The sequence below is a fragment of the Molossus molossus genome, unplaced genomic scaffold (assembly GCF_014108415.1).
Source record: "Molossus molossus isolate mMolMol1 unplaced genomic scaffold, mMolMol1.p scaffold_m16_p_16, whole genome shotgun sequence".
In the NCBI taxonomy this organism is placed as follows: Eukaryota; Metazoa; Chordata; class Mammalia; order Chiroptera; family Molossidae; genus Molossus; species Molossus molossus.
In genome coordinates, this window is record NW_023425351.1 from 29,622,163 (window position 1) to 29,635,911 (window position 13,749).

The following is a 13,749-nucleotide window of genomic DNA, read 5'->3' on the forward strand; positions in this document are numbered from 1 at the left end:
TCACTGAGCCCATTCGTGTCGACCCCTCCTGAAGCACACCCACAACATGTACGCTCTCCCGGGGCTGACTAAACTCGCTTCTATTAGTAAAAAATGTGAAATTAAAGCTGTGGAGGGAAAACCGTCCCTCTCCATCACCCCTGCTGGTGTCTGGAACCACCTCCCTTCGCTGCTCCTGAAAGGAGGCTCACTCCTCTAGAGCAGGTGGCACTGAGGAACACTGTCCCTTGGAAGCCAAAGTCAGAACTATTCACACGGTACGCTGTTGACGGTCATTAAAATGAGCTTTTATGAGCAGTCTTCAAAACTGCCACCATTTACCAAAATCTTTCTATGAGAAAATACTCAGCGTTCTAAGTTTCCAGTAACCAACATAAAAACAAACTTTGGAACATGGCCTGTTTTGGTGATCACCCAAAATCCTGCCCAGAACTTATTAGACACAATATTCCATTTCCAAGAAATGCTGTTATTGCAGAAGCTTCTATAAACATGTAACATAAACACTCATTATTAATAGTCACAGCACTTGCATTAAGAACCATACTCAAATTTCTTTCTAAGTCCAATTAACATTAAAAACTTCAGAAAGCTTTCACTAAAAATCAAGAGCTCAAGAAAATACATAAACAGTGACTGAATATTAAGGAAAAACACCTGGTGTATAATATTGTTTTTCTATTCAGAGAGGAACTCTCCAAACCAGAGGGAAAAATACAAAATTTAGAATTTTTCAAATTTCTCAGAGCTAATACTAGCAACTTGTATAAAATTTTCTTCACACAACTCTAAAAGCAGAACGCCCACTCATCCACGTCCCACGCCACATTAAAAAGCATTTCATAAACTGAACTGTCACTCACCCTGGTTTTTTAAACACAAGTCAATAAGCACTGCTGGAGCAACAGTTTGCTCAACTGAACAAAAAGGCATCTGTGAGATAATGCTGCTCAACCACAAGTAAAGTCAACCAAACATTATGCTAGTTTTTCACAGCTTTAAACAATGGGTTAATAAAATTAGTCTCAATTAAAACAATAGAAGATGCTGCTTATTTTCCCTAATCCAGGATAAAAATTGTTGAAATTTTAAAACAAATTTAGGACTGGAACGATAGGTCACCTCTTGCTACACAAACAAACATACAAATAAAAATGATGAATTTAGCATTTACCACATTAGGTTATGGCTGCATTTTCCTAAAGAATCGTGACACACCTGGCTGGGAGGAGAATTTACAATAATTATTTTCCTGGTGCTACTTTCCTTTTCTTCACCTTTATGGAGAATAATTTCTTAAACTTTGAACATAGAGAACGCAAAAAAAGATCTCAAAAGCATTCTTAAAATTTGGCAAATAAAATACGTCACCCTGGACAGTCTAGCTCAGTGGTTAGAGTGTTGGCCTGCTGACCTAAGGGTCTCAGGTCTGATTCCTAGTCAAGGGCACGTACGTGGGTTGCAGGTTCAATTCCCAGCCCCGGTTGGAGTCATGCAGGAGGAAACTAATTGATGTGTCTCTCTCACATCAATGTTTCTCTCTCTCTCCCTCTCTCCTCTCTCCCTTTCTCTCTATCTAAAAATCAACGGGAAAATATTCTTGGGTGAGGATTAACAAAAAAATAAGACAGTCAACCTAAAATTATAAAAAGTCATATGCTTTTTATTTAAGAATTGGCTTTGTGCCCTGGCCGGTTTGGATCAGCAGTTAGAGTGGTGGCCCGTGGACCAGAGTCCTGGGTTAGGTTCCCACTAAGGGCACGTACCTCGGTTGCAGTTTGTTCCCAGCCGCGGTTGAGGTCGTGTAGGCGGCAACCAGTCAGTGTCTCTATCTCTCCCATCGCTGTTTCTCTCTTCCTCCCTCTCTCCCTCCCACTCTATCTGAAGATGAATGCAAAAGTGTCCTCGGATGAGAATTAAAAAATAATAATAATTGGTTTTGTTTACTTCTGTGTTTGTTTCTGTTTTAGGGAAATATGAAAAATGTTAAATTTGTATGAGATAAAAAAAAGTTTTTTATTTAATAAACACACCAAGTGTTTTAAACAGTCTCTAACCCAAATTAAGTGGTGAGGGTTGGTACTCCTGACTGCCTGTCAGAGCAGAACAAGAGTAAGGAGCCTGAATCCAAACTCAGCAGCAAAAAAAACAGACTAGCCATACCCTGGGGGTGGAAGCAAAAAAGGTGAAGGACTGAAAGTGAAATGAATGGCTACCAGGCTTTGACAGGTAGAAGAGATGTGTGTATAAAACGCTGCAATTACATAACAGGCACACATTTTCTGAGGCTCGTGTTTAAATTTCAAGTTAATAACTGTTGATGTGTACAGTACTTTTCCAAGGGAGAAAATGACTCTCTGGGCTGCGATGTCAGAATTGTTCCAGGATCAACTGAAGTCCAACAAAAGGCCAAAGCATACATATTTGTATTACAGAATCAACCAATCCTTCTATAAAGCATATACTCAGAAATTACAATAGTCTCATGGCCTGGTTTTTTTTGTTTTTGTTTTTAATTGGCTGGAAGTCAAGGTCCCAGTGCAAATACATTGATATTTAAATTCTTTTTTAAGGAACTAAAACCACTATGGTAAAGTAAGGAAATAGGCCATGTGTGGTCACAAAATTGTTATATTTAATCCTGAAAACACCACTATGAGGAAGCATAACTTACTCTCCCCACCTCACAGATGTTAACTGCTCAAATCTACACAGCTACCATTCTAATTCCAGAGTCTATAACTAGACTATATGGCCTGCACTATAATAAAGACTAACAATCAAATAACATGTACTGAGCAAAGCAGTAGCTAAGCAATTTACAGACACATGATTTCATCCTCAAACACTAAGAGATAAACATTTTAGCCCCTAGTAAGACATTTATGATGGTTTTGGCCAAATGCTTAAAAGGCAAAAATCTGATGCTCTCTTAGAAACAGTTTTAGCTTCAAATAAAATTTAATATTACAAAATGTATTTTTAAGTCAACTTAATTTATTTACATATAATGAAATGGACCTGATTTAAGCTCTTGGTTAATGAGTTTTGACATACACCCATATAGTGGCATCCACCTATATCAATGGTTCATTTTCATCTTCATTTAGCTCAAAATATTTTTCTAATATCATGATTTCTCCTTTGATCTCTGCATTTCAAAATTTGTTTAATTTCCAAGTATTCATGAAATTTTCCAAATATTTTTTATGATATTTATTTCTAATTTAATCGCTTTATGGTCAGAAACATAATTTATATTATTTAAACTCTCTTAATTTTATTGAGAATTGTCTTACAAAACACCATATCATCTCTCTTGATGACTGTCCCATGCACTGTTGAAAGAATGTATATTCTACTATTATTGGATGGAGCGTTCCCTAACCGTGATTGACAGTGTTGTTGAATTCTATACTGTCTTAGGTTGAGGTGCCATAACAAAATACCATAGACTGGGTGGCTTAAACAACATTAATTTGTTGTTTCACAGTTCTGGACACTAGAAGTCCAAGATCAAGATGCTCGCATAGTCAGCGTCCAGGGAGAGCTCTCTTCCTAGCTTGTAGATGGCAGACTTAAGGCGGCTGGGGGAAGGGGAGGTAGAATACAGAGCTAGCTGTCTGGTATCTATTCTTATAAGGCACTACTCGCATCATAAAGGTCTTACCCTCTTGGCCTTTCTAAACCTAATTACTTCCCAAAAGGCCCATACATGGGGAGTTATGGCTTCAGCATATCAACTGGGTGGGGGTGTGGGGAGAATACAATCCACTCTATAGCAGCGGCAGTAGTCATATTGCTTTTCTGTCTACTTATTCTAAGGCCTATTAGCAGGTGCATGTATATTTGGAATTGTTAGGTCTAGGTCTTCTTGCTGTTTAGAACATTTACATTTAATATAATTATCAGTATGGTTGGGTTTAAATCTACCATCTGGTTGTTTGTTTTCTATTTCTCCCATGTGTTCTTTACTCCTCTTTTCTGCCTTCTTTTAGATTACAATTTTTTATAATTCCATTTTATCTCCCCATTGCATTCTTAACTACTTTTTGCTCTGTATCAATATACATCTTTAACTTACCACAACTTCCTTTCACACATATTGTATCAGTTCATATACAATGTAAGAACCTCACCTAAGTTTTCTAGATGCTCGTGATTGTAGGATATATCTGGTTCCAGTTACTCTAACATAGCCAGAAGCATAAGCCCCCAAAATGCTTTTTCAAATAATCTGACTTTTATCTAATACTTGGAGAATCAGATGTTGGGGGAACCTTCTTCATATTTCACTTCAAATGGTTGTGTTACTATTTCATAAAATAAAGAGTGCTACATCTGGTTTACTAAGCAATGAGGTTTTATTTTAAAGAGTTATAATGTCCTACTCTTAATTTTAAACATAGCCTGCCTACGATTTCTCCCAGAAAATAGTGCTGGCAGAGGCCACTGTTCCTTTACTGAGCAGCCACCACCACCACCACCACCAAGAGCCTACAGGCAGGCGCCATATCTGAGTCTCCATCAACTTGGCTCACACTCTTGGCCCTGGTGATACTCTGAGACCCTACCCCACCCAACTTGCAGGCTCATCCAAGCTGTTTCCAGTGGCTTTTCCATATGAATGGCCTGTCTTGGCTCATGCTTCACACTTTCTTAAAATCTCTCAAAGTAGCAGCAACTGGCCTCAGCGTGTCCTATACCTCTCGCTAAGCGGCCCTAGGCCTGGCACTAGCAGCTGCCTGCCTTGGTTCACAGCTTGGTCTCTCCTGGGCACCTCCAAGCCCAACACAAGTAGCAGCCATATGCAGATTGCTCTGTAGCTTGTGCCAGGTGGCCCCAGGAAGGGCACAGGCAGTGGCTGACTTTGCAACACCCGGGAGGCCACAGAACCAGTGCACCGGTGGTCAGCTCCAGACCACACCAGATTACAACCCTACCACCTACATGAGCAACACACTCAAGGGGAGTTCTCAGTGAGCACCAAAGCCCCACTGAAGCAAGACCTGCTCCATAGGGCTAACTCCTACGCAGCAGCTCTTCAGCTGTCACAGCTGGTCCTCACAACTGATTGGCCTGGAGGTCAATCACTCCCAGTGATGCCAACAACAATCAAGTCTCATCTACAACAGGACACTGCACAAAGTCCACACAGGAGTGCACCTGGAGTGCCCAGCTCAGGTGACTGGGGAGGCTAAGCCACTGGGCCCTGCAGGAAACTTGTTACACAAGGCCACTCTACCAAGTCCAGGAGACATAGCACTTTTACCTAATACACAGAAACAAACACAGGGAAGCCACCAAAAAGCAGATACAAAGAAACATGTCACACATGAAAGAACAGGAGAAATTTCCAGAAAAAGAACTAAATTAAATGGAAGCAAACTATCAGATACAGAGCTCAAAACAATGATTATAAGGATGCTCAAGAAACTTAGTGAGAACATCAACAACATAAAAAAGGACCAGTCAGAAATAAAGGATGCACTAACTGAAATGAAGACTAATTCACAGGGAATCAACAGTAGAGTAGAGGACACTGAGAACCAAATCAAAGATTTGGAATATGAGGAAACAAAAAACACCCAAACAGAACATCAAAAAGATAAAAGAATCCAAAAATATGAAGATAGTGTAAGGAGACTGTGGAACAACTTCAAGCATACCAACATTCTCATCATGGAGGTGCCATGAAGGAGACGAGAGGGAGCAATAAATTGAAAATCTATTTGAAAAAATAATAACAGAAAACTTCCCTTACTTGATGAAAGAAATAGACATACAAGTCCAGGAAACCCAGAGAGTCCCAAACAAGATGAATCCAAAGAAGCTCACACCAAGACACATCGTAATTAAAATGCCAAAGGTTAAAGACAAAGAGAGAATCTTAAAAGCAGCAAGAGAAAAGCAGTTAGTTGCCTACAAGGGAGCACCCATAAGACTGTCAGCTGATTTCTCAACAGAAACCTTGCAGGCCAGAAGAGAGTGGCAAGAAATATTCAAAGTGATGAAAAGCAGAGACCTACAACCAAGATTACTCTACCCAGCAAAGCTATAATTTAGAAATGAAAGTCAGATAGAGAGCTTCCCAGAAAACAAAAACCTAAAAGAGTTTATCACCACAAAACCAGTGTTATATGAAATGTTAAAATATCTTCTTTAAGAAGAAGGAAAACAGCTCTGGCTGGTTTGGCTCAGCAGTTAGAGTGTGAGCCTGCACACTGAAGGGTTTCAGGTTCAATTCCCAGTCAAGGGCATGTACCTGGGTTCGAGGTTCAATCCCCAGCCCTGGCCTTGTGGAAGGCAACCAATCAATATGTCTCTCTCACATTGATGTTCCTCTCTCTCTCTCTCTCTCTCTCTCTTTCTCTCCCTCCCTCCCTTCTACTCTATTTAAAATCAATAGAAAAATATCCTCAGATTAATAGAAAAGGGGGGGAGGGAGAAGAAGGAGGAGGAGAAGAAAGAAGAAGAAATATGAACAAAAAAATAGCAACAAATAAATATCAATAATTGAATCTTAAAATCAAAATTAACAAGCAGAACAGAAACAGACTCATAGATACAGAGAACTTTGGATGGTAGCCAGATGGGACGGGGGTTGGGATATCGGTGAAAATGTGAAGGGATTTAGAAGTACAAATTAGTAGTTACAGTGCAGTCATGGGGATGTAAAATACAGCATAGGGAATACAGTCAATAATATTCTAATAACCATGCATGGTGTCAGATGGGTATGAGATATTTGAGGATGAGCACTTAATAAATTTTATAATGTCTAATCACTGGGGTGTACACCTGCAACTAATATAATATTGTATGTCAACTGTAACTGAAAAGTAAAAAATTACTTTTATAAAAAGTGAAAAAACAAAAAACCAAACATAGCCTGCCTGAGAGTGCTGACCCAGAATCATCCTCCGTTTACCTTGAAATCGCCTCCCTGGCTCTCCAGCTCCCTCACTGCATATCCAGTTCACTCTCCCTCCTATTCACATTCTCTTCTCTGGCATATGGGTTTTAAAAGATAATGTATGTTTACTGTTTATTATGGATTTAGATTTATTTCTCCTAAATAAAAAATATTCTTGATTTATTTACTCCATGTAAAAATATGAGAAAATATTTAAATTTTGTCTTGTAACCTCCTATCTTTCAGTTCTACATCTATTCTATAAAGTGATATCCTCATAAAGAAATAGCATTTTAAAAAGAAATATCACTTTGAAAAGTTATGACATACATGCCAGGTAAAAGCATATGATAAAAATATATATAAATATATTCCCCAAACCAAGGGATATAATTCACAAAAGACAAATTTACATATAACTATTAGAATGAATTCCTATTTTTCAACACCTCACATCTATTTCATTTATCCAACAAGCTTTAAAGTTGCGTATTTGGCTGACTTTTTCCAATTATGTTGAACCATATGAAGCTGACATATTCATAGGTTAAAACACAGTCAAATATTGGCGATTTCATATGGTTTCAACTCTCATTTATCATTTCATCGCCAGCCTTGGAGTACTAACCAAAGTGAATGGACCCAGACTGTATACTGTTTTATCAGTATACAAGCACCATCTGGTGGCAGAAATCAAAACTGTAGGTTTACACCTGCTTATACCACTACAAACATATTCAAAGTTTCTCAACTGTTCTACTTTCTTTCAATATGCTTTTTAAAGGAGCATCAAACACTAGTGAAGAATATTTATACTGACAGTTTGAATAAGCTTAAAATAAACAGCACACCTAACATTAATTAGCAGCTAGTCATCAGCCTATATAACATAAACTTTGAAATATAATAAATATGCTATTTCATAAACTAAAATCTTAGTTATTTCTAGTTTTACTGATAATTAACATAATGACATAAAATCAGTACAGACACTTCAAAAAACTTGTTTCACCCTATCAAATTTCCACTCTGTAAAGTTCTTTTCAAGTCTCAGGTTAAACTGGGGGTGGGGGATGGGGCCATGAAGCCCAAGTAGGTACCTAGCTCTGCCCATAGGAACAAGTAACTTTTGGGAAAAATAGGTCAAATTCTTTCCTTATTTAACTTCCTAAGACTCATACCACACATTAGGAGAAAGCAAGTTTACTAGCCTAGGTACAAGTTGGTCCGGGACCTGGATACACTAAAGGCAACCAAATACTGTCCTGACACAAAATATACCAACCACACCTGAGGACAGGTGCCTGGCATGGGTGGAAGCTGTGAAATTGTTCCAAAATAAATGATGACAAAGCAATATAACCAAACCCTTTTGGGAAGGAAGTATAAATCCTAGACGAACAAAGAATACATGGATCACTCAAACTTGAGGTGTACCCTAAACAATGCCATTGTCTGCAAGATACATTACACAGGCTATTCCAGAAGCTCTAGACCCTGAAGTTCCTCTTCCCACTGTTACTTCCAACCAAAACTCAGAGCCAGTGATTATCCTCACATACCCTTCACTGAGGCTTTAAAGAGTGATTAAATGACTCTTCCCAACTATCTCATAGGTAATATAAACGTGGTCAAAACTGAGTTCTTCCTTTTTTCAAAGACCTGCTCCAACTCCTCCCATTGTCCAGAGATGTGAAAGTTACCCTTAATGCTCCCCATCCAATCAATCTCCAAGTGCGATCAAGTCTACCTTCTAAATACCTAGACACTAGCCCCTCCTCTCCATCTTCACTGTCCCTGGCTCTCATCAAGTTAAGCCTGAATTACAACATCCTTGTAATTCATCTTTCTCTCTTGAATTTTAAGCCTATCCAAACTATTTTCCATATACTGTCAAAGCAATATTCCTAAAATAAAAAAGATATCCAGCTATTTTCTCCCTCAGTTTACTATCCTTTGACGGTTCTCAATCACCTTCAGGATAAACTCTAAACCTCTTGGCGTACCACCTGAGGACATCCAGGTCTGAGCCCTGCCTGAACTTCAGCTTGTCATCCCAGACACACCCATTTGATTGCAAGTCCAGGAATTAACTAAACTTCTCAAAATTCTCTGCTCTTGTTCCCAAAATCTAGGTTGTGTTTCCTAACCTTCTTCACCTGGCTAACACTTGGTTGACCTTGAAGATTCAGTTTAAGTGTCAATTCCTTCTGGAGTCTTCAGATCCCGTCTGCAGGGGGCACTTGTTCTCATTGTTACCGTTGCACCACATGGACACATCTGTCATTGTAACTGTTTCTTTTCATCCTCTTCCTCTTCTAGGAGACTCAGAATGCTCCAGCCGGTCTTCCAGCAAAGTGTCTACTCTAACACCACATGTGGCATAGAGTAGCAGGAATCCAAAGTTTGCTGAATTGATGAGACCTCACAAAAGTCCTTTCATTTGGCATTATCTCCATGTAGAAAATGAAGAAAGGGAGGTCCAGGGCCATGCCCAAAACCACACAGCTAAAAGCATAGGACCTGGGATTGGAACTGAATGTTCTGACTGTAATGGAAATGACTTTCTCTCAGAATCTGTGCCTTTGGGGAACCATTCTATAAAATAATTGTGCTCTTTATAGCCATTTGGATGGGACTAAACCCTGTTTATCCAGGCTGGGCACAAACCCAAACTTAGCCAATTACAGCCCCACCCCCACCCCAAATCCAGTCTGAATGACAAATTCTGGGATGAACAATTTACTCAGAGTTTTGTTTTTGTTGTTGTTGTTTTTCTAACAATAATCCAAAACCAAAACCACGTTCTCCTTCTCCAGACTACAAAATTGGAGGTCCTGGTAGCCCATCAGGTATAGCAAACGGAAGTGAGTTTCTTTGAAAATAAAGTCAAGCAGAAGACAAATGACACAAGGGCTGAAAGAGAAATGGAAAATGAGGGAAAACAATACTAAAGCCCGACATCCAACCATGCCTGCAGATCTCCCCGAGCCCTCCAGCTCCACAGGGCAGAATCCCCCACTTCTACGTGAGCGATTCTGAGACGTGGCCCTTTGACAACAACCTGCCGTCAACAGACCAGGGGCCCTCTGGCCATTAGCCAAGCAATCATGCTCTTTTTTCCACCCGTGAATATACAAAATCAACAAATTATAGAAGGCCTGATTTTAACCATTCTGTTCCTCTAGATAATGTATATAATTTTTTGTAAAAAAAAAAAACAAAAAAACTGGGAGAACAAAAGCATAAAATGTTCTCCAGTCTTTATAGCTTGTACTTTGTCAAATAAATTTGTGCATGCTTTCACATTTAGTGATATATCTGCTAGTGAACAGGACCCCAAATGAGAAAAGGAAAATAAAAATTTTAAAAAAAGATGTAACTGGATGTATTCATTTTCAAATATCTTGGGTGTGACCAAGGGAGACAGCACTTCAGAATCGGCTGCAATAACAGCTCCTTTTCTCCAGCTGTGGGCAGTCGGGTCAGGGAGGGAAAGGTCTTTGTATGAGTTCCTCCTCAGGCCTCTGAATGAGTGCAAGTGAAAGAACCTCATCAGGAAAGAACAGGCTGAAAAAACAGCATGGGTAATATCTAATTACTTAATATTACTTTAGGTAGAAAGGAACAGAACTTTCAAAAGTCCCGGTAAGTGATATCTGCTTCTCAAACCTCTCGACCTTCCATTCCCGCCTCACTAAGAAGCTACTGACTCCTCTGGAATCTGACAAGGAGAAGAGTCTCCTTGAATCTCTGGTTCCAAAGTCCCCGACACATTCAGATGCCGTCATCTGCATATTAAGGTCATATGCGATGTCCTAACTTTAACAGGGCAATGCTGAGCTCTGCCCTGTGACGAGCAGAGAGCTTTGTGAAACATGTACGGGGCCTCCCTACTTTCTCTTTCCCTTTTGTGTGACCTACAGAAAATTCTCAAGACTCTCCAAAACCCTGAAGAAAAAGTCTACTTTTCCATTATGGAAACAGCCTAAGGCACAATCCTCTGGAGACAGCAAATACAATTCCTCGGCCTTCACCCCCGGCCAGTCTGGCTCGGTTGGCTGAGAGTCGTCCGTGCACCAAAAGGTCACTGGTTCGATTCCCAGTCAGGGCATATGCCCGGGTTACAGGCTAGATCCCCAGTAGGGGGCATGCAGGAGGCCAATCGATGATTCTCTCTCATCGATGTTTCTAACTCTCTTCCTCTCCCTTCCTCTCTCTCTAAAATCAATAAACATATTTTTAAAAAAATATATTTGCACCTTCATGACAACCACGGAATCAGATTGTGAAATTAGGAATTGCCAACAAAGGAAAAATGTCAGTATTCTTAACAGAAGACCTAAAGCACAAGAAATGAAAGCAAAGCAAATCACCTGACCCATCATATCCTCATATTCCGACACCCCTGCCGTTGGTTTACTCTGGTCCAGCCACTTGGCCTCCCAGGGAACACTCTCTACTGCAGGGCCTTTGCACGCCCAGTTTCTGCTGCCTGGAATGCTCCCCACTCTCATGCCATTCATACTGCTTACTCCCTCTCTTCCTCCTCCTTCAGATCTTTATTAACAGTTACCTTCTCGGTGAGTAACCGCCTCTTACTGACTAACTGCCTCCCCCACTACAACATGAGCTCAGTAAGAACAGAGATTAATGTCAGATTTCTCACTGCTTTAGCTCCAGATTTCTTTCATTCAAAGTAATAAATCATAATGTTATATATCAACTATATCATAACAGAAAAATAAAAAATAGGTAATAAATTCACTAATCAAGACTCTAGCAAAATTTCAATACAGGACTATAGATAGCAAAATCAATAAACATTTTAATATAATATCCTCATGAGTCTACTTATTATAGCACATTAACTATCTTGCAAATATAAAATAGACAAGGTTCCTAACTCAGGTGGCCAAAGAGATCTACTGTGCTCCAGCAAGCAAACTGTTTTATTTATGCTGGGTGAGCTCAGGCTGACAAGAAAGGTAATGGGTATGTTATACAGAGAAGGAGAAAGTGAAGCAACTATAAGACAAATGTTCTGTCCCTCGTGCCTCCTCTGCAGTGCAGAGACCAAGTCGAGAGCTGACCGGCCTGCACAGGACGGTCCATGGTGAGAAGAGGGCACAGAGAGGATGGAGCGGCATCCCGGGGAGCTGAGAGCTAGAGGTGTAGGCCAAGGCATCCAGGAAAGATGGCAGAGACTCTCGAAGATTATGAGGAGGAAATAACATCTCACGATCACTAAGTGCAGATTTCAGCAGGGCAGGCAAGAGAGGTGTCAGCTACCCGGTGGACGAGGGACATCACCACAAACACCAGAGGAGCAAGAGCACAACATAGGCCACCCACAAAGAGGCGAGGGCCTCTCCATTCCCACCAGGACAATACAGTCAATTCCCCAGACACACCTGGGAGGAAAGGGGAGGGGCAGAAGTCTAAGAGATTGTTTTGTTTTTCTCAGAGAACCTGAGCAATATTTAAATGAGTTACTTACAATTTGAATGGGACTAATTTTAAATGGCAATTTTTCTATTACTAAGAAAGACACTAAAAGTATCAGATTATGGACAGACTGAATAAATATCTTCTCCCCAATCTGAGTTGTAATGTCAGTAAATACACGAAAGGATTTTAAAAGCATCAGCATCCCACCCCTAGACAAAATGATAATTATGTGATATGACAGTGTACTATTAGCTAACACTACAATGGCAATCATATTGCAATATAAATGTATCAAATCAATGTCAAATACCTTAAACTCACACAATATTATACATCAATTATATCTCAATAAAAAAATGTCAAAGCATCAGCAAATATCTGATCATGTGAGAATTTCTTAGACATAAAAGCAGTGAAAGAAATAACAAAAAAATAATAATTAGCCCGGCCCATGCACCAAGAGATCCCCTGTTCGATTCCTGGTCAGGGCACATGCCCAGGTTGTGGGCCCAATCCCCAGTGGGGGCATGCAGGAGGTAACTAATTGATGTGTCTCTCACATCGATGTTTCTCTCTCTCCTCTCTCTCCCTCCCTTTCAGTCATCTATCCATCAATGGAAAAATATCTTCAGGCGAGGATTAACAAAAACAAAAAAACAAGCAAATTCTCTGTGAGTCTATTTATATGAAGTTCAATGACGGACAAAACTAATCTATAGTGACAGGACAGTGGTTACTTCTGGGAGGAGGTAGGAGGGAATGCCCAGGGGTGATGGAAACGTTCCTGATCTGGGTGGTGACACATGAAAATTCACGTAGGTAGAAAGTCATCAAAAAGCCCGGCCTGTGTGGCTCAGTGGTTGAGCGTCAACCTATGCACCAAGAGGTTGCCGGTTCAATTCCCGGTCAGGGCACATGCTCAGTTTCTGGGCCTGATCCCCAGTGTGGGGCATGCAGGAGGCAGCCAATTGATGTTCTCTCTCAACAATGTTTCTATCTCTCTCTCCCTTCCTCTCTCTCTCTAACATCAATAAAGAAAAAAAATTTTTAATTAAAAAAAAAGGCATCAAATAAACTGTAGGTGCAAATACATGAATGAGATAATCAGTCATCAAGATGTACAGTTAAAATGTGTGCATTTCATCATTCATAAGTTATGTACTTCCAAAAAGTATAGGAATTGCATATAATGGATAACTTCAATTTGGTTAAATATATTCATATGTAAAGTATAAAATGAATATAAAGTACACCAAAATATCAAAGGTGGTTAATTCTGGGATTGCAAATTATTTGTAATTTCTTTTTAACTTTCTGCATTTTCCACATCCTCTACAACGAGTTAAATTACTTTTATAAATTATCAGAAAATAAATTATAAA

General features: G+C 39.7%; 1 protein-coding gene across 9 annotated transcripts in view; it reads right to left on the bottom strand.

Annotated features, from left to right (window-relative positions):
* STAU2 (staufen double-stranded RNA binding protein 2) overlaps window positions 1-13,749 on the bottom strand; it is a 281,591-nt gene that overhangs the window by 221,432 nt on the left and 46,410 nt on the right. The gene's annotated exons all lie outside the window — the stretch shown is intronic.